We start from the raw sequence: 27750 nt of genomic DNA on the forward strand, positions 1-27750 counted from the left end.
CATCACACTCCCATTCTATGAACTGGACCACCGAGATCCCAAATGACACCTGCAAAGCTACAACAATGGGACCCATAAGGACAACACCACTCTGGGATTCTGCCAGGAAGCCCTACTCAGTGGTTTCTGGGTCCATCTGCAGACAGGCGGCTCTCCGAGGCTGAGCAGGAGGAAAGTTCTGCCCTAGATCCTGGCCCCTCACGGCTATGTGTGCACCGCCCTGCCCTCTGCTCACAGAGCTCGGTCCCTTGAAACACACCCCTTTGAAATATTGAAAGAGCAGGACTTCCCTGGTGGTGCAGTGCTTAAGAATCTGCCTGCCAATGCAAGGGACAAGGGTTCGAGCCCTGATCCAGGAAGATCCCACATGCAGCGGAGCAACTGAACCCGTGCACCACAACTACTGAGCCTGTGCGCCACAACTACTGAAGCCCGTGCACCTAGAGCCGGTGCTCCGCTACAAAGCCCGTGCACCACAATGAAGAGCAGCCCCTGCTCGCCGCAACTAGAGAAAGCCCACGCGCAGCAACGAAGACCCAACGCAGCCATAAATAAATAAATAAATTTATTAAGAAAAAAAGAAGAAGAAAGGGCAATTTCCAAGAAAATGGGATCAGCGTGCTTGCCATCCTCCTCTCCCAGTGCCTTCTGTCTTTTGGGCTGATTTGTAAGACTCACAAGAGAAGCCCGAGATGGAGGGAAGGATTTGGTTAAGAAGAAAAGCTCATCACACGTTGGCAGGGGCTTGGTGATCTCCCTGTTTCGCATCTGAGAAGTAGCACACGCGTGTGGATCTCCCGGGCCACGTGGCGAGAGTTGCACGTGCCTTAGAACGAGAGTACATGGGTTCAGGCTGTGGACACACAGATACAGATGTTTCAGCTCTGAGAGCTCCAGATGTGGCCCATTGTTCTGTAGTTTCTCCTTCTGCAGCTCGATCCTCCAAAAAAGAACTTAAAAAGCAAAGAACTGAACCATTAAAATCGCATCAACAAAGCTTCCGCCCGGCCCACACTCCACTTTTTGTTTTCTTTCACGGAGGAAGCCTGCTTCCAAAACTTTGAGATTAATGACTAAATTCATTGCACGTTCCAGCTTCCTAAAATGATCGATTTAAAATTTAAAATTCATTGGATTTTTAAATGCCCTAAAACATTTGCATTTCACCCAAATCACCAGTGTAAACAGTGGAGGACTCCACATCTCCAGAGTCAGACAGACACGGGGGGCGAGGGGCAGGACTCGGGCCCCCACTTTTGAGACAGGTCACCTCAGGGATGTCACCTGGCTTCTCTGAAGCTCATATCCCTCCCCTGTGAAAAGAGGAGGGTGATGTCTGAGAGGTCAGCAATAGGAACTGGGAAGAAAATGGGTGGAAAGATCCCAGAGAGCATCTGGTCAGACAGGGGCGAGCTCCAGGCACCTGATCCGATGATGATAGAAATCTGTCATTAAGTTAGAAGCCATTGTTCTTTCCTGCTGCAATGGCCTGACCCAAGGGTTGGAAAGGATCTTGGAAATTGTTTGGCCTGCTTTCTCCTACGGGGAAAACGAGCCTCAGGCCAAGGGGGTTCTGTGGTCAACAGAATAAAGCACCCCTCCTTCCCCCGCCCACTCCCGCCGCCAAAGATGTTGACATCCTAATCCCAGGAATCTGGGAATATGTTACCTTACATGGAAAAGGGACTTTGCAGAGGCAATTAAGTTAAGGATTTTAAGATGGGGTATTTTTTTTTAACAACTTTATTGGAGTCTAATTGCTTTACAATGGTGTGTTAGTTTCTGCTTTATAACAAAGTGAATCAGTTATACATATACATATGCCCCCATATCTCTTCCCTCTTGCGTCTCCCTCCCTCCCACCCTCCCTATCCCACCCCTCTAGGTGGTCACAAAGCACGGGGCTGATCTCCCTGTGCTATGTGGCTGCTTCCCACTAGCTATCTATTTTACGTTTGGTAGTGTATATATGTCCATGCCACTCTCTCACTTTGTCACAGCTTACCCTTCCCCCTCCCCATATCCTCAAGTCCATTCTCTAGTAGGTCTGTGTCTTTATTCCGGTCTTACCCCTAGGTTCTTCATGACCTTGTTTTTTTTTTTTTTTCTTAGATTCCATATATATGTGTTAGCATATGGTATTTGTTTTTCTCTTTCTGACTTATTTCACTCTGTATGACGGACTCTAAGTCCATCCACCTCACTACAAATAACTCAATTTCGTTTCTTTTTATGGCTGAGTAATATTCCATTGTATATATCTGCCACATCTTTTTTTTTTTAACATCTTTATTGAAGTATAATTGCTTTACAATGGTGTGTTAGTTTCTGCTTTATAACAAAGTGAATCAGTTATACATATACATATGTTCCCATATCTCTTCCCTCTTGCATCTCCCTCCCTCCCACCCTCCCTCTCCCACCCCTCTAGGTGGTCACAAAGCACCGAGCTGATCTCCCTGTGCTATGCGGCTGCTTCCCACTAGTTATCTATTTACATTTGGTAGTGTATATATGTCCATGCCACTCTCTCACCCTGTCACATCGCACCCCTCCCACTCCCCATATCCTCAAGTCCATTCTCTAGTAGGTCTGTGTCTTTATTCCCATCTTGCCACTAGGTTATTCATGACCTTTTTTTTTTTTTTTCCTTAGATTCCGTATATATGTGTTAGCATACTGTATTTGTTTTTCTCTTTCTGACTTACTTCACTCTGTATGACAGTCTCTAGGTCCATCCACCTCACTACAAATAACTCAATTTCATTTCTTTTTATGGCTGAGTAATATTCCACTGTATATATGTGCCACATCTTCTTTATCCCTTCATCCGATGATGGACACTTAGGTTGCTTCCATGTCCTGGCTATTGTAAATAGAGCTGCAATGAACATTTTGGTACATGACTCTTTTTGAATTCTGGTTTTCTCAGGGTATATGCCCAGTAGTGGGATTGCTGGGTCGTATGATAGTTCTATTTTTAGTTTTTTAAGGAACCTCCATACTGTTCTCCATAGTGGCTGTATCAATTTACATTCCCACCAACAGTGCAAGAGGGTTCCCTTTCCTCCACACCCTCTCCAGCATTTATTGTTTCTAGATTTTTTGATGATGGCCATTCTGACTGGTGTGAGGTGATACCTCATTGTAGTTTTGATTTGCATTTCTCTAATGATTAGTGATGTTGAGCATTCTTTCATGTGTTTGTTGGCAATCTGTATATCTTCTTTGGAGAAATGTCTGTTTAGGTTTTCTGCCCATTTTTGGATTGGGTTTTTTGTTTTTTTGTTATTGAGCTGCATGAGCTGCTTGTAAAACTGGACAGGTACATGTAAAAGAATGAAATTAGAACACTCCCTAACACCATACACAAAAATAAACTCAAGATGGATTAAAGACCTAAATGTAAGGCCAGACACTGTCAAACTCTTAGAGGAAAACATAGGCAGAACACTCTATGACATAAATCACAGCAAGATCCTTTTTGACCCACCTCCTAGAGAAATGGAAATAAAAACAAAAATAAACAAATGGGACCTAATGAAACTTAAAAGCTTTTGCACAGCAAAGGAAATCATAAAGAAGACCAAAAGACAACCCTCAGAACGGAAGAAAATATTTGTAAATGAAGCAACTGACAAAGGATTAATCTCCAGAATTTACGAGATGGGGTATTATCCTGGATTATCCAGATGGTCCCCATCTAATCACACGGGCGCTTAAGAGGGGAGAGGCTTTCTTGGCTGTGTTCTGAAAGAGATGAGATGAAGGAAGAAAGGTCGGAGACATGGTGCACTGCTGGCTCTGAAGATACAGGAAGGGGCCACGAGCCAAGGAATGTGGGCACCTCTAGGAGCTGGAAAAGTCGAGGAAATTGATTCTCCCCAGAGCCTCCAGAAGGAGCTCAGCCCTGCCCACACCTTAACTCTAGGCCAGGGAGACTCAAGTCAGACTTCTGACATCCAGAACTGTGAGGTAAGAAATGTGTGCTGTTTTCAGCCCCTGAGTGTGTGCGGAAATGTTAAAGCAGCAACAGGAAACTTAGTCCAAGGTCAGGCTCCTGGCTCCCAGCATGTGCTTGTGCCCCAGGGCTCTGCGCTCTTTTCTCCCAAAAGTGGTCCTAGCAGCTGGCATACCCCTCTTCCCTCCGGGAGATAGAGCACAGATGCTCACTGTTTCTCCCTGCAGCCTTGCTGGTTCATTCATCCATTTATCATTCAGCAGGTACCTACTGGGCACACACTCTGCACCAGGTGCTGTTCTAGGCACTGAGGACACCACCGTGGGGTCATACAAGGTCCCTGCCCTGCAGCTCTCGATCCTGAAGGGCCTTCAGGATGAAGCCCTCGAGGCACCCAGATGCTCCGGGCAGCCTCAGAGGATGGACGGACAAATGAAGGGAGGTCTATCCATACAATGGAATACGATGCAGCAGTAAAAAGGAAAGAAGTACTGACACGCGCTACAGTGTGGATGAATTTCGATAACATCATGCTAAGTGAACAAAGTCAGACTCAAAAGGCCACGTATTGTATGATTCCTCTGATATGAAATGTCCAGAATAGACAAACCCATAGAGTCAGATCGTAGATTAGTGTTAGCCAGGGGCTGGAGGGAGAAGGTAGGGAGTGATTGCTTAATAGGTATGGGGTTCTATAAGTAAGAGTTCTCAGAGAAATAGGACCAGTAGGATATATATAGAGAGAGGGGGGGATTTATTATGAGGGTTTGGCTCACACAATTATGGAGGCTGAGAAGTCCCAAATCTGATGTCTGCAAGTTGAGGGCCCAGGAAATTGGTGGTATAGTTCCAAGAAGGGCCAAGAGCTAGGAGCACCAATGTCGGGGCAGGAAAGACGATGTCTCAGCTGAAGCAGAGAGAAAGAGAATGCATCCTTCCTCTGCCATTTTCTTCTGTCCAGGCACTCACCAGATGGGATGATACTCATCCGCATTGGTAAGGGCAATTTTCTCCACTCAGGTCACCAATGCAAACGCTAATCTCCTCCAAAAACACTCTCACAGACACCCCCAGAAACAATGTTTTCACCAGCGATCTGGGCATCCCAGAGCCCGGTCAAGTTGATACCTAAAATTAACTATCACAGGGGGTTTTGTTTGGGGGGACGAAAAAGTTTTAGACCCAAAACAGAACCAAACAGGCAATGAAGCAATGTGTATCTGGTTGGTTCTGTCCCAAATGCATCAAGAGGTCCAAGAGGGTCTGTGGGTTTGGTGGCAGGTACCCACCTGCAGGTCAGGCAGCCCTCACGTCTCCTACGGAGGATGGAGATGGGCACCCTGATCTTGTAAAGTGTGTGCAGTGGCCTGTTGAGAGCTGGCACCCACCCCCGCAAGGTTCCACCTCCTCCCAGAGCGCCCTTCTCAAGGGGGCTGATCAAGCCCCTCACTTACTACAGCCCACTGCCTGCCAGATTTCACATGGTTTGGTTATCACCTGCATTTGTTTATCTTTTTAATTCAGTCCATGTGGAAGCACATCTTACAGCAGACCCTGACTGCTATTGAAGAGTTAGAAGGGAGTTTGAAAAACATAATGGACTTAGAAGAAGAATCCAGAGAGAGAGAGAGAATTGTGATTGTCTGTGCCCGTGTGTGCTGCCCAGCTGTGGGGGAAGCATGGGGAAAAGTATCTGAGAATGATTTGGCAAAGCTGGGACACAAGGCGACTCTGTTCCCCTAAAGGCTGAAACCCCAGAGATACTTACACACCAAGACAACATATATTTCACAATTTATCCAACACTGAGCAGCATTGGGTACAAATGCTTCCAGAATTTTCATTAACCAATTTAAACATTTGTCTAGAGAAGGGACCAAAATTTTAAAGTGAAGAAACATCCTTAGGGACAAATGGGGGAAAATCTCAACCCACGATCTGCATGCAAGACCCTCTTGTTGGGGTTCAGGGCTTTGCATTCATGGGGCTCTGTGTCCCTCGCCAGCCTGGCCCCAGGGTAGACAGTCCCATAGTTCAGAGAAGGGCAGGGTTGCCCAAAGGCTGCAGGCATCCAGACAGGCATGCGCTGGACCAACCTCTCCAGCTTATAGACGTACGAGCTGATTGCTTGAAATAAAGTCAGCCATTCCTCCAACTAACGTGTGGATGGTGGGATCAATCGGGTACACAGAAACAGATTACCAAGCAGGTGGCTTCGGGCTAAAGATAAATTGTGTCCTCATGTAACTTAGCAGAGTGGGATGCAGACAGCTCCTAATATGCAAAGCAAGACTGTGTAATTACTTATTGCTGCGGGAAGCCCAGGCTGTGGCTCTCTCTTGGCTGCAGAAACCCCAGAAGACCCTTCCCTGGCGGAAATGTTACTTCTGGAAGTGCCACGCTGTGCTCCAACTGAGATCGGGGCTTGGTTCTCCGGGCGGGGTGGGGGGGTGCCAGGGGGATGACACAAGCCCTTGCCTGCCCCCTCGCAGGAGAGAGCAAAGAGGCCAGGGGACACACTCACTCCGGGCTGAGAGTCACATCGTTCCCAGCAGGACAGTTCTTGGAGGCATGCCCCTTCCTCCTTGCCTGAGTTAACCTCCCCAGAAGTCTGACCTGGCAAATCGGCCTCCAAAGTTGGAACAAACCTGCTTGCCACACGTTTCTCCAACTTCTCACATCCCTGCTATACTTGGCCTTTGTCCACAATGTCAGCCCTTTGGGCATCTGTCCTCTCCCTTACTTCTTTTTTGGAAATAATTAGAGATTCACAGAAACTTGCAAAGATGGTACGGAATCTCACGCACCCTTTACCCAGCTTCCCCCAGTGATAACAACTTGCATAACTGTAGTTCAATATCAAAAGCAGGAAACTGACCTCAGTGTAACCCACAGACCTTATTCAGATTTCACCAGTTTTACATGCTGTCTTAGTCTGCTTGGGCTGCCGGAACAAAATACCACAGACTGGGTTATTTAAACAACAGACATTTATTGCTTCTCGTTCTGGAGGCTGGGAAGTCCAAGATCACGTGGCTGGCCTATTCAGTTCCTGGTAAGGACTCTCTTCTTGGTTTGCAGACAGCAGCCTTCTTGCTGTGTCCTCACATAGGGGAGAGAGATTACCTCTCTGGGTTCCCTTTTATTAGGGCACTAATCCTAACATGAGGGCTCCACCCTTATGACCTAATCACCTCTCAAAGGCCCCACCTCTAATACATCACACTGGGCGTTAGGCTTCAACATATGAATTCGGGGTGGGCACAGCAGTCCATAGCATGTGCATCATTACGTGCGTATTTAGTTCTACACAATTTTATCACACGGGTACATTCATGTAACTACCACCACAATCAAGATGCAGAACCATTCCATCACCTGGAGGATCCCCCTCGCTACATACTTACTGTTACACTCCCTCCCTCTCGCCATCTCTAGCCCCTGGCAACCACTAATCTGTTCTCTAATTTTATCATTTTGAGAATGTTATATGTAACGTTTTGAGATCAGTTTTTTTCACTCAGCCTGATGTCCCTGAGTTCCATCCTCACTGTGTGTACCCACAGCCTGCTCCTTTTTGTTCCCGGGTAGTGGTCCACAGACCAAGGTACTGTGGTTTGACTAGCTATTCATCCATTGAATGGCATTTGAGTCTCCAGTTTCTGGCTATTGAAGCTGCTATGAGCACCATGCACAGGTTTTTGTGCAAACAGAAGTTCTCATTTCCCTGGGATAAATGCCCAGGAATGTAATTTCTGGCTTCTAAGGTAAGTGTTATGTTTAGTAGTTTTTTTTGTTTGTATGTTTGTTTTAAACTGCCATACTTTCTCAGAGTGGCCATTTTACATTCCCAGTTAATGTATGAGAAATTTCATTTCTCTGCATCTTCACCAGCATTTGGTGTTATCACTATTTACTTTTCTGAGTATTTTGTAGAATGTCCTTCAGTTGGGAGACACGGATGTTTTTCTCATGGTTGTCACTATTCTTTATTTTGGCTGTTCTGATAGGCATGTAGTGATATCTCACTGTGGTTCCTGTTTTGTGCCCATTTCCTAATTGGATTGTTTGTATACTGTTGAGTTTTGAGAATTCTTTATATATTCTAGATACAAGTCCTTTGTCAAATATATGCTTTGTCAGATACAAGCTACCGAGTCTGTAGCTTGCTTTTTCTCTCTCTGAATGGAGTTCTTCATAGCTCAAAATCTCTTAATTTCAATGAAGGCCGACCTATCATTTTTCCTTCCATAGATTGTGCTTTTGATGTCGTTTCTGAAAACTCTTCACCAAGCCCTCAGATCCCAAAGTTTTTCTCCTATGTGTTTTTCTGTAAGTTTTACATTTTTACATGTTTACATTTGAATCTTTGATCCATTTTGAGTTGATTTCCATATACAATGTGAGGTTTAGATTTTATTTTTAGGCCAGTGGGTGTTCAATCACTCTGGCACCCTGTGCTGAAATATCCCCTCCTTTTAATACACGGAAGTTCTCATCTTCCACATGCCCCACTCCGGACCCATCGTGCCTCACCTGATCCCTGGAACCTCCAGACTCCTCTCCATTCCTCCTTGGGCTCCCAGCTGAGCCTCCCTTTTCACCCTCCAAGTACACCCTGCCTTCTCCCACCCCTCAGATGTCTGGGGAGACAGGCAGAGCCCCGCCCACCATCGCTCTGTTCCCGGAGGCGTCCACCAGCCTCACTGTTCTCTCCCCAAGCCATCATTCCTCACGCACTTGGCCAGCCTGGAGGGGGACAGCACTCGTTCCTTGGCTCTGCCTCCTTGACCCCTCACCACTCACAACTGAGAATGTCGTCCCAGGTCCCCACCTGCACCCCTTCATCCCTGCATGTCCTCCCCTGAGCCCACCCCCCAGACCCACCCCCAGCTTCCAGCCACAACATCCGGTCCCTCCAGCCTTGTCATCAGCCTTCCCCAAACCCCAAACCTCAGCCTTCCCAGGACCTCTCCTGGGTGAGCCTTGTGTCCTCTCCTAACTGCCTGTGGCCTCTTCACGTCTTCCTATAGACTCAGTGACCATCGTTGAAGGACGATGTGAACTCTGTCCTCTGAGCTCCAGATCCGTATTCCAGAGCCTGGTGGGCATGTCACAGGCCTGCCAACATCACCACGTCCGAATCTTAACTCATCACCTCCCTCTCGTCCCACCCCACTCATCCTCCTGTGTTCCCTGGGTGTGAACAGCAATGGCAGTGACCCTGCCACTCAGAGCGGGCACCACCCCCAGTCCCTCTTCTCCCACCCTCTGGACGTCCCATCTATCACCCCCCACCCTTGACTCGGGCCACTGTTTCCATCTCTTCTGCCCCTCCACCCCCAGCTTCTTCCTGTTCAGACAACTCCATCTCGCTGCCCTCTAATCCATTCTCCTCACTGCAGTGAGACATGCACACCTGAACGTCTCACCTGTGATGAGAACCTGCCTGGGTTAAAGCCCACACTCCTCATCCTGCTACACGATGCGTTGTGGACACGGCCCCCACTGCCTCCCCAGGATCCCCGCCCTCAGGTCCCCCCACGTTCCTGGAGACCCATTCCTCAGCCATTCCTGGTCTCTTGTTTCCAGGTGTTCGCCCATTCTGTTCCTCTGCTTGGCATGCTATTCCACCCTTTTCATTGGTCAGTTCTGATCCGGTCTTCCGGTCTCCACGGAAGCATCGTGTTTTCTGAGAAGCTTTTCCTGAGCCCTCTGCTTCGCACACCTGCCCTGACCCCAAGAGACCCTGGTCCCCATCAATAATTGCTTATCAATGTCTGTCTCATGACCTAGAGTGTAGGATACATGAGAACAGACCTCCTCCCGCTCTGGGCCGCCGTTTCCCCATCTGTAAGGGGGCAGAATTAGACTCCAAGATGTCAAAGACCTATATCCTCTTAGAGGTCCAGCTCTGAGTTTTATTTCACTCTGTCTCCCTGTGTGACAGAGAAGGGGCTTGGGGAGTGTGTGTCAAGTGGAAGAGAGAATGATGGGGAGAAAAATGCAAGAAAAGGAACAGGAGGAAGAGGAAAGCAAACACAAGACAATTCGGTTAAAACAAGTCCAGCTCAAGAACAGTGGGAACCCTGGAGTCACAGGGAGGGACCAAACCAGCCGGCAGACACCCCAGATGAGGGCAGATGAGGGTTGTCAGGGCTGGAGAGACGAGTCCTCGGTGAAATTCCGCGGGGGGACACTGGGCCAGAGGGGTGGCTGGTGCTGACACTGTCATGGCCAGTCTGGCCGTCCCCGGTAGAAGGAGCTGGGGAACCGCAGCCCCACCAGAATGACCACTACAACTTGCAGGACACCCACCTCCCCGCCCCCAAAGTCCGTCACAAAGCTTCTGCCCAAGCTCCCTCCCTGGAGCCAAAGATGCCACCTCTGGTAGCTCATGCTCCCCAGCCTGGCCTTTCCTAGCGACCGTATTACCTCGAATGCTTGCCAGAGACAGTTATGGGCCAGCTGTACCCGCAGTGCCTGTGGGCAGCAAGGGTGGTCACTTAAGAGCCAGACCCTGGCCAGCCAGGTGCACCTGGCCATGCCCTTGGCTGTGGTCTGCGGGGGGAGCCCGTCCTTCACTGCCCGGGGCTCACAGCCCAGCAGGGACCCAACGCCCAGCCGAGGCCCCTGCCATTCGGCCGTGGAGAATTTGTATGAGTTTTCACGTTTGGGCTCAGCTTGGGCGTGAACCACCCAAACGAACCTTGCGTCTCTGGTGGGGCGAGGACGACACAGAAGGGACCACTCACTGCCCACGGCTGTCACGGTCCACGAGCAGGAGGCCGTGGGGAATGTTCCCAGCCCAGGCCAGGATGCAGCGCGCCAGAGTCTGGGTCCTTCCATCAGAGAGAGATAGTGGCCTGGGCCAAGATCAGCAGCGTGTGGTTGGCACAGCTTGGGAGGCATGACCGTGGACCCCAGTTCTCCTCTGCCGTGTGGCCCCGAGCTTGGGGCAGGGCTGGCCACGTGATCTGTGAGTCCCTGTGCAAAAGGAAAATGTGGGGCTCCCTGTGAGGAGTTTCTAAGCAGTGTGGCCCTTCTGAGAATGGGTCCCCAAAGCCAGCCCAGCTTGGGAGCCCCAAACATAGATTGGCCTCCGTGCCTGAAGAGATGGATGGCAAGCTATAAGAATGGCCTCCTTTTGCTGTTTTATCCCCTCATGCATCCCCCAAATGCTCTTTCTCTACCACAGCCTCCTGCTGACTTTAAACTGTGGAGTGCCTCGCACAATGGAATCTTCCAGATTCTTCTGTGGGTTTCCACTCGGGAAATGTCATCAGCTCTGTGCCTCAGCTTTCCTATCTGTGAAGAGAGGGTGCTGGGCCCGACGGGGGCTGGTCTGGTCTACTTGGAACATGCCAGCGAGTCCCTCATGCCGCCCTGGCTCGGTTCTGAAGGCAGGGTCTTGCGGGGTCGTGGAGAGCTGGCGTCCCTGATGCTCTGGCCACACCCTGACACTGTCCGCCCGTCCCTCTGGTCCTCACCCCGAACTCTGTCTTACTTTCCTCTCCTGGTGTTTTTAACAAGGATCCCACATACTTGGACCAAACCCAGCTGTTACCCTGGAGGCCACCAATAAATTTTGTAGGCAAATAAAATTGACTGAAAATTAGCATAAGAAGCCTTAAATTAACAGGATGTAATTTTATGAGTATCTCACAAACTAGTCAAAGATGTATGTCAGCCCGGGGTGAGTCAAGCCTTTCAAGTGTCTTTCATTATATAATGCTGCTAATTTTTCTCAAATGTAAGCAATGTGTTCTCTTCCTAAACATTATGTTCTTTGTCCTGCAATTTGGAAAAATAAATTCCCCTTAAAGCCCAGCTTTGCTCAACCACAAAACAAGGCAAGGAGGCGGGATCAGAGGTGCCCCGGCCGCCCCCTGGGTCTAGGAAGCCCCCAGCCACGCGTTGGAGGCGCTTGCTTGGAGCAGCGGAGACTCCAAGTTCAGGGTCACGGAGGCTGGGAGCCAGGAGGCCTCCAAACAGAGGCTGGGAGGGAGACAGAGGTGCCGACCCCTTGCGCCGATGACGTTAATTAGGAAAGACCACCCTTCCCCTTCCTGCAGGGCACGGTGGCCTGCACCACGGGCTTGGCTGAGGGCACGGAGCAGGCAGTGAAACCCAGACCCAACATGTACCAGGGGCTGGGCACACAGACAGGGGCACCCTGGCCTGCCCCCAGGATGCTCACAGTGTAGTGTGACCAGAGCCGCCTGGGGGCACTTGTAGGAGGTGCACCCCCCGCCCAAGGGCTGAGAAGGCTGCAGGGGGAGTTTGAAGGAAGACTTACCGAGTGAGCGAGGGTGTGCTGGAGCCGGGGAAGGCGTTACAGAGGCAAGAGGGAGCAGAGGGCCTTAGAGTTCACGGTGAGAGAGCTTCAAGTTCATCATTCCAGGGAAACACAGGACCCACAAGAGTCTTGTCCTACAGGCTGTAGGTTGGGAGAATAAATGACCCAGGAAACAGGGCTGACACTGATTCAAAGCTGTGTTCTCCCTGACTGCCCCCCACGTGTCAAGAAGACGGGCGCTGGCAAAGCCAGGCTGAGGCCATCATCGGTGCCCAGGCTCCTGAGTGACACTTATGAGAGGGAGCTGGAAGTTTTCCCCTCCGTTCTGGAGTGCCCTGTCTAGTTTGCCACGGAGGCAGACCCATGCAGAAAGGTTAGAGGCAGATCTGGTCTGGATGGGGTGGGGGACCCTCAGCATTCAGAGGCTGGTGACGTTATGGGACCAGGTGAGACCAGCCAGGGGGTGCAGAGGTGCAGGTGGGAAGCTGGAAAGGTGTGGCCACCTGGCAGGGAAAGACAAGAACCCGGCCATCACACCCAGAAAATAAGAGCAGATATAAGATAACAGAAAACACATATGTTGGTCTCTTCCCCCAAACCCTCAGAATTTCCAAAGTGATGAGAGCGCCAGGAAGATCTCTTGTTCTAATATTTAGTCTCTGCCCCCAGTTCTGACACAGGGCTGCTAAATCCTTTGGAATTTCCTGGGTGATAGGAGCGTCTTTTGTTCTAATTGGGTGACTCCAGATGGGCTCCTGGATGGGGGCTGGTCACCAGAAAGACGGAGCCATGATTAGAAGCCTGGAATTTTCAGCCCCGTCCCTGCACCTCCAGAGAGAGGAGAGGGGCTGGAGATGGAGTTCATGACTGATCATTCCCCGTGAGGAAGCCTGCGTGGAATCCCAATAGCAGGGGATTCAGGGAGCCTCCAGGTGGGTGAACATCCACATATGGTGGGGGGGTGATGCACCCCCCAAGTCCCCAGGGGCAGAAGCACCTGTGCTCAGGACCCTTCCAAACCTTGCCCACGTATCTCTCCATCTGGGTGTACATCTGTGTCCTTTTTCATATCCTTTCAGACGCTGGTAAATATGTGTTTCCCTGAATTCTGTGAGCCGCTCAAGCAAATTAATTGCCAGTGGGACAGAAGTGATAGCTGCCCTCGCTCTCGTCACTGAAAAGAGCTGTCGCCCTCTCACCGTGACACTCAGGCCTGTCCCCTCCGTCCTCACTGTCACGATCAGTGCCCAGGAGGCCCTTCGGAAGGGCAGTGGGCGGAGTGGCGGACTTGACCGCAACCTTAGTGGTATTCTCTTTGCTCTGCAGAGGAGCCCAGAAGGAGAGGAAGGGTGGGCAGAACTCAAACTCAGTTTGTCCCAGACCTTCCCAGCTGCGACTTCCTTGGGCTCCTGCTGTGCACTCACGTGATTTCAGCTGCTTCCCAGCCCCCAGGACCCCTGGGACAAAGGCACAGCTGTCTGCACTTGGCAGACAGGAAGCCGCTGAGCTGTCCCACGTGCGCGGAGAGACCTGGGCGCAGAGCCTCCTGGATGTCTTGCTCCTAATCCGCCCTCTTGGCCCCTGAGCTCTGGGCATGAGGAAAGCTTCCTCCCAAGCACAGAAATAAGGACGACAGATCTGCCTTCTGAGCATGTCCTGTGAGTCCTGTGCAGGAAGGCTTGCAGGTCAGAGATGCAGGTCACGTTAGGGATGCAGTTGGCTCCCCGGGGGCCACACCTTGGCTCCAGTGGAGCTGAAGGACCATATGATCACAGCGAGCCCATCCCCACCCCAGGGGGCTCTGAGCCGATGGATTTCTGGGGTGTGAGGTCAACATGAAAGGTCTCTGGTAACTCCCATCATGCTCCGGGAACGGATGCTGTGGGACGGCCATTGGGTAAACAGTCACTTGGTCCAGCTTGCCACCTCTGCCCTGATTCTGTGCCAGCTCTACGCTTGGTCCTGACTCACCTTCCGTGGACGTCCGGCTGCAAAAAGAGAATGCCCTGGTGATGCCCACACACGTCCAGGCCACGTGGCAGGCTGTTTCTCACTGAGCGCTGGCATGTTGGCACCTGGTTTTGTGAACTTGGCTCTAGAAAATCCACCCCCAGAGCCTGAATTCAGAAAATCCTCCAAGGCCATGAGAGACAACCCGTTAGCCTCCAGGTTCACCACGGGCCCAAGAAGCACATCCCTTAGCTGTTTTACTGCAAGCCCACCCTGCTACTTCCTGTACCCTTTTCCTTCTTATTCCTATTTTGGGTAGTTCCGTCACAAGCCCCCGTCACTTTCAGCTTTCTCCTTGGAGGTGACACAGAACAAAGGGGTGTGACATGTGCAGGGAACACCTCAGGGTTGGGGGGAACACACCCCACACCCAGCACACAGGCCATCAAATGGGTGTCTTGTGCAGAGGGGGGACGGGTTGCCTCCAGGAGAAAGGAGCACCCATATTTTTTGGACCTGTGATTAGAAAACAGACAGCTCCTTGGAAAGATGCAGGATTTGAGGGTAGGGATGGGAATAGACAAAATATGCCCCCAAAGGCCAGTATGGGCAGGTTGGAGGGTGTGGAATTTACCAGAGATGCTAAATAGGGGATGGGTCAGTCTGCACCAGTTGCCATGACAAAATACCACAGACGGGGCAGCTCCGACAACAGACACTTATTTTCTCACAATTCTAGAGCCTGGCAAGTCAGGGATCAAGGTACCGGCAGGATTAGTTTCTTCTTAAGCCTCTCTCCTCGGCTTGTAGATGGCCATCTTCTTCTCTTCTCTGTGTCTTCACATCATCGTCCCTCTGTCAGGGTCTGTGTCCTAATTTCCCCTTATCTTAGAAGGACACCAGTCCGATTAGATTAAGACCCACCCTAAGCACCTCACTGTCACTTATTACATCACAAGGACCCTATCTCCAAAGACAGTCACATTTTAGGTACTGGGGGTTAGGACTTCAACATATGAACTTTGGTGGGGGGACACACTTTTGTCCATACCAGGGAATGAAGGTTGCATCTGAAGAATCTGAAAAGGAACAAGGAACATAAAGTGTGAATCTCATCAAACCCGCAGTTCCTTTGGTCTGGGGAGAAATTGACACGGCAGGATAGCCAGACCTGGCTGGTTAATTAGCAAGCTTCCGGTTAAGCTCATCAAGGGATAAGTGGGAATTAATGCACTTCTTATCAAGTGCATTCATCTGCCCTGGAATCAGCCAAGTATTCATCTTGATGATGCTGATTTTCCAGGAAAATTGAATAATTGCAGCCCAGGTGGGTGGACCTTAGTCACCACCTCATTTTCCTGTCTTTCATGCCATCCCCAAGGGCTCAGCTCTATCCGCTGGGATGATGGAGTCCAATATTACAGACACTCGAGAAGGCTCTTGTGCATGTCAAAACCGCAGGACGCCGACAGCTACTTCCTGAGAGACGGGGGCAGCCGTCACAGGTCCACACTCTCTGGACATGAGCCGTCTAAGGGCCAGTAGTAATGACCACTCCAGCAGAGTGTGGGCTGGTTGGAAAGTTGATCAGAATCTTCTTGTCTCTCCAGACCGTGGTCAAGTCTTAAAACTTTCCGGATTACAGAGAAGAAGAAAACTGGGATGGGAGCCCCTAAGGGAAGCCCTTTGTCAGGTAGGTTAGGTGAGGTTATGCTCTAGAAACAAGCAGCCCCCATGTTTCAGTGGCATCTAAGTCCGCTCACCCTTACACATCCATCTTTGGCGGCCTCGTTCTCTCCTTGTTCTCTCTGCTCTGCACCCCGGGCAGTCAGCTCAGCCCCCATCCCGGGCATTGCTGGCCTTGGGGTCACGAAGAAACAGCCTCTAGCTCTTAAATCTGTTCCTGCTGGCCTTCACGGATGGAGAAGGCAATCCTGCAGCCGAGAGGGACAAGTGGTGGGAATAGTGTAACAGTGTGACATAGCCCACCTCACCCACCTCCCCTCGACCCCCAGAAAAGTCCCTCTCCGGAGAAAGCACTAGGACAGCCGACAGGCTCCCGCATAAAAGAATGTCCAAGCAGAGGAAGACAGGGCTTTCTGGGAGTGTCACCGAGAACTTTGGAGCTGGGAGCACCTTGGAGATCAGGCTCCACATCTCACGGTGTGTATCTTTTTTAATCTGCGTCTTAGCTTCAGACAATTGAGTTCATCACAGCACACAGTTATTAACTGTTTATTATCTTTCATGTTATTAATCTTCACCTTTTGTCCCCAATTTTCATCTTTATTTCCGCCTTGCCTCTGAAGACGCTCACTGGAATTATTTCATGTACATTCTTGAATTCAGACAGACCTTGGAGATATTGCAGGTTGGGTTTCAGACCACCGCAATAAAGCCACTATCCCAGTAAACAGATCACACGAGTTTTTTGGTTTCCCAGTGCATATAAAAGTTATGTTTACATTATACTGTTAAGGAACTAACATAGTGTTATGTCAGTTATAATCCAAAAGCAAACAAACTCATGGAAAAAGAGATCAGATTTGTGGCTACCAGAAGCGGGGGTTTGGGGAGGGGGAATTGGATGAAGGCCGTCAAAAGGTACAAACTTCCAGTTATAAAATAAACAGGTGATAGGGATGTAATGTACAACATAATAAATATCAATATAATTAACACTACTGTATGTTATATATGAACGTTAAGAGGATAAATCCTAAGAGTTCTTACCACAAGGAAAAAAAGTTTTTTTCTATTTAATTTTGAATCTATAGGAGATGATGGATGTTTACTAACCTTATTGTGGTCATCATGTCATGATGTATGTAAGTCAAATCATGATGCTGTAGCCCTTCAGTTATACAGTGCTCTATGTCAGTTACATCTCAATAAAACTGGAAGAAAAAGAAAGTGCTGTTTACATCATACTGTTAAGTATATTAAGTGTGCAATAGCATTATATCTAAAACACAATGTACACACCTTAATTAAAAAATATTTATTGCTCAAAAATGCTAACCATCACCTGAGCCTTCAGCGAGTGGTAATCTTCTTGCAATAGTAACATCAAAGATCACTGATCACAGATCATCATAATAAATATAATAATAATTAAAAAGTTTGGAATGATGCGAGAATTACCAAAATGTGACACAGAGACACAAAGCGAGCAAGTGCTGTTGGAAAAATAGCACCGATCCACTTGCTTGACGCTGGGTCACCACAAACCCTTAATTTGTAAAAAGGCAGTATCTGCGAAGCGCAATAAAATGAGGTCTGCCTGTAAGTATTTAACTTTGAAAAACACGTTTCACTGTTATGTTTTTTTGGTAAGTGTTGTTTCAGTCGTAAGTACATTTTGTTGTGCTATAAAGCTCCTGTTTCTTACTTTTTTGCATTCAACAATATGCCTTAAAAATCTGTCCGTGCTGCTTGTTGCTGTGTACGCTACTCCTTCAGAGACTTAAATGATGCTACAGAATTCCGCACCCTGCGCCCTCATCTTCCCCGCTCCTTCCCCTGCGGTGGAACGTGGGCTGTCCTCTCCACATCGAGGGCTGCAACGAAGGTCCCTTTGTGTGTCCCCTGGTTCTGGCCCCGTCGTGGACTAAGGAGGGGGGTGATCGAGTTACAACCCACACAGCACAATGTGAAACGTGCTACCAGACTGTCCGCCAGCAAGGCTCAGAGCATTAGGGTCCCCAGTTCCCCTCATTTCCACCAACATTTGTACTACCCAACGCATCTTTTTTACAAAATCGGCACCTTATCATTATTTTTGCATTTCCCCCCAAATTACTAGTGAAATTGAGTGTCTCTTCACAGACTCATTCACTTTTCAGGTTTTTCCTTCTTCGAATTGTCCATTGTTCTCTGCGGGTTGCCCATCCCTTATTGATTTGTCAGAGACCCTTGCATGTTCTAGATAGTAATCCTTTATCAATTCCAATATTGTAAACACCATATTATCAATACCATCTGTCCTCTGCCTGTTAACCCTATTTCCCACGGACCAACATCTTTAATTCTGATGTAGTCAAACCCATCAGCAAGTCATCCTCTGGGTTGTGATGTGTAAAGGACCATATTTCAGAAGTCCCACCCTATCTGAAGGTTGCAAGAGTATGCTGAACACTTTCTAATAATTCTATAGTTTTACTCCTCACCCACAGTATTTAATCCATTTATATTTAACCCATCTAGATTCACCATGTGTGTGGTATGAGATCGTAGGAAATCAATCTAATGTTTTCCTCTGTATAGTCAACTTTCCTTATGGTGGAAATCAGATAATTTATCCTTTCCTGTCTGGTTTGTGATTCCATCTCTCTTATATGCTATGTTTCCATATATAAAGGGTGGGGTTTTAAGCTCTCTATTCTGTTTTTTCTATCATGGTGTGGTAGATGGAATTCTAAGGTGGCCCCAAGAGGCCACCCTGGTGCATCTGCTGTGTATAATCCCTTCCCCTAGAGTCCTATGGTGGAGGCATCACTCCTGTAATTTCAAATGTGAGCAGGATTCAGTGTAAAGGAGCTCCTCTATTGCTGGTTCTAAAGATGCCGGGCCCACCTGGTAAGGAATGCAGGTGGCCCCTAGATGATGAGAGCAGCTCCAGGCTGACAGGCAGCAAGGAAATGGGGTCCTCAGTCCTACAACCACAAGGAACTGACTTTGGCCAACACCTTGAGTGAACCTGGAAGTGTATTCTTCCTTGGGCTCCTAGAGAGGAGAGAAGTAGCTGACACCCACATTGAGAGACCCCCCCCCCCCGAGCAGAGAACCCAGCCACACTACCCCAGACTTCTGACTCACCCAACTAGAAGATAACAAATTGTTTTGAGTCATGAGTTTGTACTAATTTGTTACACAGCAGTGAAAACGAATCCATTGTCTTTGTAGGATGTCTCCATTGTACGGCCAACCACCACCACCAACTCTGAGCCCTTCTCTTTCAAACCAGACTTGGCAATTTGGGGACATTCTGGCTTCTACGTGTTTTAGAATGAGTTGAAGCCCATCCAAAACTTCAGCTGGTAGTTTCACACAATTACATGGAATTTATAGATTAATGTGTGAAGATTTGCCATTTTTACAATTTTAAGCACCCATAAAAAGAGTCTCTCTTTCCATTTTATTCATGTTTTCCTTTAAGTCTGTTATGGAATGAATGTTTGGGTCCTCCCCAAATGCTTATGTTGAAGCCCTAACCCCCAATATGATGGTGCTTGGGATGGGGTTTTGGGGAGGTAATTAGGTTTAGATGAGGTCATAAAGGTGGGTCCGTATGAGGACATTAGTCCCCTAATAAGAAGAGACACCAGAGAACTTTCTCTCTTGCTTGCTCCGTCGTGTGAAGACCCAGCAAGAAGGCAGCCGTCTGCAAGCCAGGAAGTGGGCTCTCGCCAGAGCCTGACAATGCTGGCACTCTGATCTCAGACTCTCGGCTTCCAGAACTGGGAGAAGTACATTTCTCTTATTCAAGCTCCATGTCCCCATCCCCAGTCGATGGTATTTTGTGACGGCAGCCCAAGGGGACCAATACAATGTCCTTCAAATGTTTTCAATTTTCTTTCTCCATATTTTCATGTCTTCTTTTGCGGACTTTACATTTCTTAAATTTTAATTCTTTTCCTTTATAATGGTTTTCTGCATTCGTTTCTGGCTTAATTTCTAGATACTTCATAGTTTTTGTTCTTCTTGTGAGTGTATCTCTTTTTCTATTATATTTCTAATCGGTTAATACTGGTATAGCGGAAAGCCACTAATTTTAGTAAGTTGATCTTGTATTCAGCAATCTTGCTAAACTCTATTATTAGTTCTAATCAATTTTCTGTTCTTTCTGGTGGGTTTCTAGGAAGATGTATATAATCTGTGGGTAATGACAGAGGTGCCTCTTCCCACTTCCCTTCCGATCCCTTCATTTTCTCATGTTATGGAATTAGCCAGAGCCTCCTGTAATTAGCGTGTATAGCTGTGGTGTCTCTACTTGTTCTGTTTCCAGCATTAAAAGAAATGAATCTAAAGTTTGTCTACAGAGGAGTAGGTTTTCTGGAAACTTTTAATATGCAAAACCTTTATCACATTAAGAGTGTTTATTTCTACTCAGCGTTTCCTGAGGATTTTTTAAAATCACAAAAAAATGCTGAACTTTATCAAATACTTTGCTGCATCTGTTAAGAGTCATTTTGCTCCTTTGGTCCAATAATACGGTAAATAACCTTGAGAGAATTTCTGGTGTTCTTGCAGTCCTGGAATAAACTCAACTAGATCATTTTTCAAAATACTCTGTAGGGTTAATTAGCTAGCAGCTTACTTGGAATTTTGCCTCTATTTTTATTAGTGAAATAGACCTATTGTTTTCCTTGTATTGGCCATATCTGAACTTGGGATAAATGTTATTTTCACCTCATAAGTTGGCAGATTTCCCTTATATTCTATTTCGTTTTCTGGAACGACTTCTCTAAGAGTATTTATTTGATCCTTAACTGTTTCGTAGAACTCTCATCTAGAGCTCTCTGTCGCTGAGGATTTTTTGAGGGGAACGTCTTTGATTGTTATTTCAATTTCTTAAGAGCTCAAGTTTATTATGTTATTCCAATCTTCTGTCTCTTTATTTTATGTTTTTGACTGCTTGATCTATCAGTTTCTAAGAGGGGGATTTTAAATGACAGTTTTAATTGTTGATTTATCTAGTTTAATCCACAGTTTCATTGCCTGTGGCTTCGTGTATTCCAACATTATCTTTTTAGGAGAACATATGTTCGTGACTGCTATATTTTTTTTCCACAATACTTTTTTCATTGAGGCCTAATTTACACATAGTTAAATGCACAGATTAGAAGTATACAGTTTGATGATTTTGACAAATGTGTACACCGTGTACCCAACTCCCAAATCAAGATGTGGAACATTTCTTCACCCCAGATAAATTACCACATGGCCCATTCCACTCACTGTTCTTACTTTCCAACAATAACTAGTTTGCCTGTTGCAGGACTTCACGTAAATGGAATTGTACGGTAGGCATTCATTTGTTTTCAAGACTTATTCATGCCACATAATGCTTTGGATGTTCATTCACGGTCTTGCATGTATCAATCACACATTCCTTTTTTCTGCCAAGTAGTAAACCACAATTTATCCATTCTCCTGTTGTTGGTCATTTGGGCTATTTCTAGTTTTTAGTTATCATGAATAAAATTTCTATGAATAATTTTATACAAGTATTTTATGTTTTCATATCTCTTAGGTAAGTAGCTAAGAATAGAACTGCTTAATTATGAACTAAGTATATATTACTTGTATAAGTAATCATTAAAGGATTTTCCAAAGTGGTTGTAGCACTTGACATTTTCACAGTAAATTATGAGAAGCCTGATTGTTCTATATTCTCAGCCGCCCTTGATATTGTCAGTTTTTAATTTTAGTCATTCTGTGGGGATGAAATGGGCTAAATTCATTGTGGTGTTAAATTGCATTTCTCTGGTCACTAATAATGCTGAGTACCTTTGCACAAACATATTGGCCATTTGTATATCTTTTTTGGTGAAGTATCTGTGGTGTGCTCCAAGGACAAAGAACAAGATAAACTCAAAGGGCCAATATTGTTGGAACAAAGAGTTACAGGACTCCTATCACTCTGTCACAATGTGACCATTGCAATGTCCCAGAGCCCTCCCAAGCAGCATGCCCTGTCCCTTTCCCATCCCATATAAGGAAAGACATTTGCCCCATTTTTCTCCCGCTCAGCACACTGAAAGTATACATACTCTGCCCAGTCAGCAGATGACTTAACAGGTTCCCTGGCTATAAAAACAGGCAAGCAACCCATGCTCTTTGTCGGCTCTCCCCGGCTCCCAGGAAGTCGGCCAGCTGTTCTTGCAGCGACCCTTCTCTTTAATAAACGCTATCTTCCTTACATTCTGCCTTGTGTCTGGAAATTCTTTTCCAACCCGCGTGCGGACCACAACAGTATCTATGCAAATATTTTGCTCATATTTTATAGGGCTATCTTTTTCATTTTGATTTATAGTAGTTATGTATATATTTGGGCTATAAGTCCTTTTTCAAATATATGTACTGTAAATATTTTCTCCCAATCTGTTGCTTGCATTTTCACTTTACTAAAAGGAGTCTTTTAACGAGCAGAGCTGAAATCTTTAATTTTTATAAAATCCAGTTTATCATTCTTTTCCTTTATAGTTAGCATTTTTGGACCCTCTCTAAGAATCCATGCTCACACCAAGGTCTCATAGATATTTTCCAGTGATTTATCTTTTAAATTTAGGTCAATGATCCACATCAAAACAACTTTGTATGGTGTGACGATAGAGTCAAGATTCATTTTTTTCCCATATGGTTATCAAGTTGTTCCAGTATCATTTGTTGGAAAGAGCTTCCTTTCCCCATGGAATTACACTGGAGCTTTCATCACATTTCAATTGGCCATATATGTGTGAATCTATTTCTAGACTCTATATTCTGTTACATTATCTGTTTGTCTAACCACACGCCAATACCATGCTGAAATAATTACTGTAGCATTATGGCCATTCTTGAAATCAAGTGGTGCAGGTCCATCAACATTGTTTATCTACTACATTCTTGTGTTGGCTATTCTAGTTTCTTTATATCTCCATATAAATTTTTGAACAGCTTTACTGAGATATAATAACTGACATACAATTAACTGCATATATTTTAAGTGTACAATTTGATAGGATTTGAAATATATGTATATACCTGTGAAACCATCACCACTATCAGGAAAATGAATATATCCATCATCCCCTGAAGTTTCCTTTGGTCCCTTTGTAATCGTTATATTCCCTCCTCCCCCTCCCTCCAGACAACCACTTATATGCTTTCTGCACTCAGATTAGTATGAGTTTACTTATATGGAATCTACTATATGTACATTGTTTTTATCTGATATCTTTCACTCAATTTTTCTGAGAGCCATACATATTAAGTGTATCAATAATTCTTTTCTTTCATTGCTCAGTAGCATTTCATTGTATGAATTTACTAAAATTTATTTATCCATCTACTGATTGCTGGAGATTTGGGGTTGCTTCCCATTTGGAGGTATTAAAAACAGACCCACTATGAATATTCATGTACAAGTATTTTTGTCAACATATGCTTTCTTTTGTCTTGTGTAAATATCTGAGAGTGGAATGGCCAGAACATATGGTGGGGGTATGTTTAACTTTTTAAGGAACCGCCAAACTGTTTTTCAAAGTGGCTGTGCTGTTTTGCATCCACACCAGCAACATATGACAGTTTCAGTTGCTCCACATTTTTGTCAGCATTTGGTTTGGTCAGTCTTTTCATTTTAGCCATACTCTTTAGCATGCAGTGGTATTTCATTGTGGTTTTTTCATTTTTATTTTATATTGGAGTAGAGTTGATTTACAATGTTGTGTTAGTTTCAGGTGTACAGCAAAGTGATTCAATCATACATTTACATATATCTATTCTTTTTCAGATTCTTTTCCCATATAGGTTATTACAGAATATTGAGTAGAGTTCCCTGTGCTATACACTAGATCCTTGTTGGTTATCTATTTTATATACAGTAGTGTGTATATGTTAATCCAAAACTCCTAATTTATTCCTCCCCTGCTTTCCTCTTTGGTAACCATAAGTTTGATTTCCATGTCTGTGAGTCTGTTTCAGTTTTGTAAATAAGTTTTTTAGATTTTAGTTTTTTGTATCATTTTTTTAGATTTCACATATAAACGACATCACATGACATTTGTCTTTCTCTCACTTACTTCACTTAGTATGATCATCTCTAGGTCCATCGATGTTGCTGCAAATGGCATTATTTCATTCTTTTTTATGGCTGAGTAATATTCCATTTATATATATATATATATATATATACCACATCTTCTTTATCCAGTCAACTGTCAATGGACATTTAAGTTGCTTCCATGCCTTGGCTATTGTAAATAGTGCTACTATGAACATTGGGGTTTATGTATCTTTTCAAATTATGGTTTTCTCTGGACATAAGCTCAAGAGTGGGATTGCTGGATCATATGATAGCTCTATTTTTTGTTTTTTTAAGAAAACTTCATGCTGTGGTTTTAATCTGTAGTTCATATATGATACTAACGTTGAGCCTATTTTTCTGTTTATTTGCCATCTATATGTCTTCCTTGGTGAAGTGTATATTTAAGTATTTTGTGCACTTTAAAAATTCGGGTTTTTTTTTAACATCTTTATTGGAGTATAATTGCTTTACAATGGTGTGTTAGTTTCTGCTTTATAACAAAGTGAATCAGCTATACATATACATACATCCCCATATATCCTCCCTCGTGTGTCTCCCTCCCACCCTCCCTATCCCACCCCTCTAGGTGGTCACAAAGCACCGAGCTGATCTCCCTGTGCTATATGGCTGCTTCCCACTAGTGTTTTACATTTGGTAGTGTATATATAAGTCCATGCCAATCTCTCACTTCATCCCAGCTTACCCTTCCCCCTCCCTGTGTCCTCAAGTCCATTCTTTATGTCTGCATCTTTATTCCTGTCCTGTCCCTAGGTTCTTCAGAACCTTTTTTTTTTTTTTTTTTAGATTCCATATGTGTGTGTTAGCATACGGTATTTGTTTTTCTCTTTCTGGCTTACTTTACTCTGTATGACAGACTCTAACTCCATCCACCTCACTACAAATAACTCAATTTCGTTTCTCTTTATGGCTGAGTAATATTCCATTGTATATATGTGCCACATCTTCTTTATCCATTCATCTGTCGATGGACACTTAGGTTGCCTCCACGTCCTGGCCATTGTAAATAGAGCTGCAGTGGACATTGTGGTACATGACTCTTTTTGAATTATGGTTTTCTCAGGGTATATGCCCCATAGTGGGATTGCTGGGTCATATGGTAGTTCTATTTTTATTTTAAGGAACCTCTATACTGTTCTCCATAGTGGCTGTATCAATTTACGTTCCCACCAATAGTGCAAGAGGGTTCCCTTTTCTCCACACCCTCTCCAGCATTTATTGTTTGTGGATTTTTTGATGATGGCCATTCTGACTGGTGTGAGGTGATACCTCATTGTAGTTTTGATTTGCATTTCTCTAATGATTAGTGATGTTGAGCATTCTTTCATGTGTTTGTTAGCAATCTGTATATCTTCTTTGGAGAAATGTCTATTTAGGTCTTCTGCCCATTTTTGGATGGGGTTGTTTGTTCTTTTGCTATTGAGCTGCATGAGCTGTTTGTAAATTTTGGAGATTAATCCTTTGTCAGTTGCTTCATTTGCAAATATTTTCTCCCATTCTGAAGGTTGCCTTTTCGTCTTGTTTATGTATTCCTTTGCTGTGCAAAAGCTTTTAAGTTTCATTAGGTCCCATTTGTTTATTTTTGTTTTTATTTCCATTTCTCTAGGAGGTGGGTCAAAAAGGATCTTGCTGTGATTCATGTCATAGAGTGTTCTGCCTATGTTTTCCTCTAAGAGTTTTAAAATGTCTGGAGGCGGGTCAAAAAAGATCTTGCTGTGATTTATTTCATAGAGTGTTCTGCCTATGTTTTCCTCTAAGAGTTTTATAGTGTCTGGCCTTACATTTAGGTCTTTAATCCATTTTGAGTTTATTTTTGTGTATGGTGTTAGGGAGTGTTCTAATTTCATTCTTTTACATGTAGCTGTCCAGTTTTCCCAGCACCACTTATTGAAGAGGCTGTCTAAAAATATTGAACGCTTCACGAATTTGCATGTCATCCTTTCGCAAGGGCCATGCTAATCTTCTCTGTATCATTCCAATTTTAGTATATGTGCTGCCGAAGCAAGCACAGGTTTTGTTTTTTCACTATTGAGTTTTGAACATTTTTATATATTCTAGATACAAGTCCTTTATCAGATATATGCTGTGAAAATATTTTCTCCTAATCTGTAATTTGTCCTTTCATTCTCTTAAGAGTGTCTTTTGAAGAGCAGTTTTCAATTTGGTGAAGCATAATTTATCAATTTGTTCTTTCGTGAATCACACTGTTAATATCATATCCAAGAAATCTTTGCCTAACTCAAGGTCACAAAAATTTTCTCTTATATTTTCCTTTAGAAGATTTAAGGTTTTAGGTTTTGCATTTAGGTCTAAAACCTGTTTTGAGTTAATTTTTGTATATGGTGCAAGTTACAGATCAAAGTTCAACTTATGGGCTACTGGTACCCAATCGACCAAGCACCATTTGTTGAAAAGACCTCCATTTCCCCATTTTTGTACTCTTGTAAAAAATCAGTTTTGCGGTCCAATTTTAAACTCACTGTTCTGTTCCATTAAACTATTCGTCCATCTTTGGTCCATATCATACTATAGCTTTTTTTTTTTTTTTACATAGTTACAAAACATTATTTCTTGTGATGGGGACTTTGAATATCTACTATCTTAGCAGCTTTCCAATACGCAACACAGTATTATTAATTATAGTTACCATGCTCTACATTACATCCCATTGACTTATTAATTTTATAACTGAAGATTGTACCTTTTGACCCCTTCACCCACTTTACCCACTCCTCCACCCCCACCTCTGGCAACCACCAGTCTATTCTCTGTATCTGTGAGTTTGGTTTTTGCTGATGTTTGTGTCATTTGTTTGTTTTTAATTCCACATGTAAGGGAGATCATACAGTGTTTATATTTCTCTGTCTGATTTAATTCACTTAGCATAATGCCCTCAAGGTCCATCCATGTTGTTGTAAATGGCAAGATTTCATTCTTTTTTTATGGTTGAATAGTACTTCATTGTATATATACACCACATTTTTTCATCCATTCATCCAGCAATGGACACTTAGGTTGTTTCCACGTCTGGGCTATTGCAAATAATGCTGCAATGAACATGGGGTGGTGTATATATCTTTTCAAGTTAGTGTTTTTACATGATAGTTTTTTAATAAGTCTGGAAATCATAGTTAACTTCCTAACTTTACTTTTATTTTTTCAAAGTTATTTTGGCCATGTTAGGTCCTATGCATTTTTATGTAAATTTTAGAATCGGCTTTTCCATTTCTACCCAAAAAAAGGCTGTTGGGTTTTTTATTGTGATTACATTAAATCTATAGGTCAATTTGGGTCGATTTGCAATTTTAACAATACTTAGTTTTCTGATTCATGAACAAGAGACTTCTTCTTTTTCAGGTGCTCCAAGGGCATGTGTATTAGACTTGAAGGTGTCCTATAGCACACTGATGCTTTTTCTACTCAGTTTTTTCTCTGTATGTTTCATATTGGGTATGTTGTATTGCTACATCTGAAAATTCACTCTTCTTTTCTTTTGCAATGTCTGATATGCTGTTAATTCCATCCAGTAGATTTTTCATCACATTCATTGCAGTTTTCATGTCTAGATATTCAATTTGCATCTTTTTTATATTCTCCATGGCTCTACTTAACTTTTGAACATATGGTATACAGTTATCATAACTGCTTCGATGTCCTTGTCTGTTAGTTCAAACACAGTTTTGGGGTGGTTTTGATTGACTGATTATTCTCCTCATTACGGGACTTATGTTT

The 27750-nt window shown here is 44.9% G+C and overlaps 1 long non-coding RNA gene and 1 other non-coding gene across 3 annotated transcripts in view; both read right to left on the reverse strand.

Moving 5' to 3' along the window:
* Positions 1–9875: 9875 nt before the first annotated feature.
* LOC103007671 (uncharacterized) overlaps positions 9876–27750 on the reverse strand; it is a 97812-nt gene continuing 79937 nt past the window's right edge. For both annotated transcript variants that reach the window (XR_009007652.1, XR_009007651.1), the window contains 3 exons: positions 17010–17107; positions 12261–12401; positions 9876–10948 (listed from right to left, as the gene is read on the reverse strand). This is a non-coding gene — a long non-coding RNA (uncharacterized LOC103007671). The remainder of the gene's footprint in view (positions 10949–12260; positions 12402–17009; positions 17108–27750) is intronic.
* LOC114237331 (U6 spliceosomal RNA) lies at positions 25921–26027 on the reverse strand. Its single transcript, XR_003623021.1, has one exon. It is a non-coding gene; the product is annotated as a U6 spliceosomal RNA (small nuclear RNA).

The sequence above is a fragment of the Balaenoptera acutorostrata genome, chromosome 3 (genome assembly GCF_949987535.1).
Source record: "Balaenoptera acutorostrata chromosome 3, mBalAcu1.1, whole genome shotgun sequence".
In the NCBI taxonomy this organism is placed as follows: Eukaryota; Metazoa; Chordata; class Mammalia; order Artiodactyla; family Balaenopteridae; genus Balaenoptera; species Balaenoptera acutorostrata.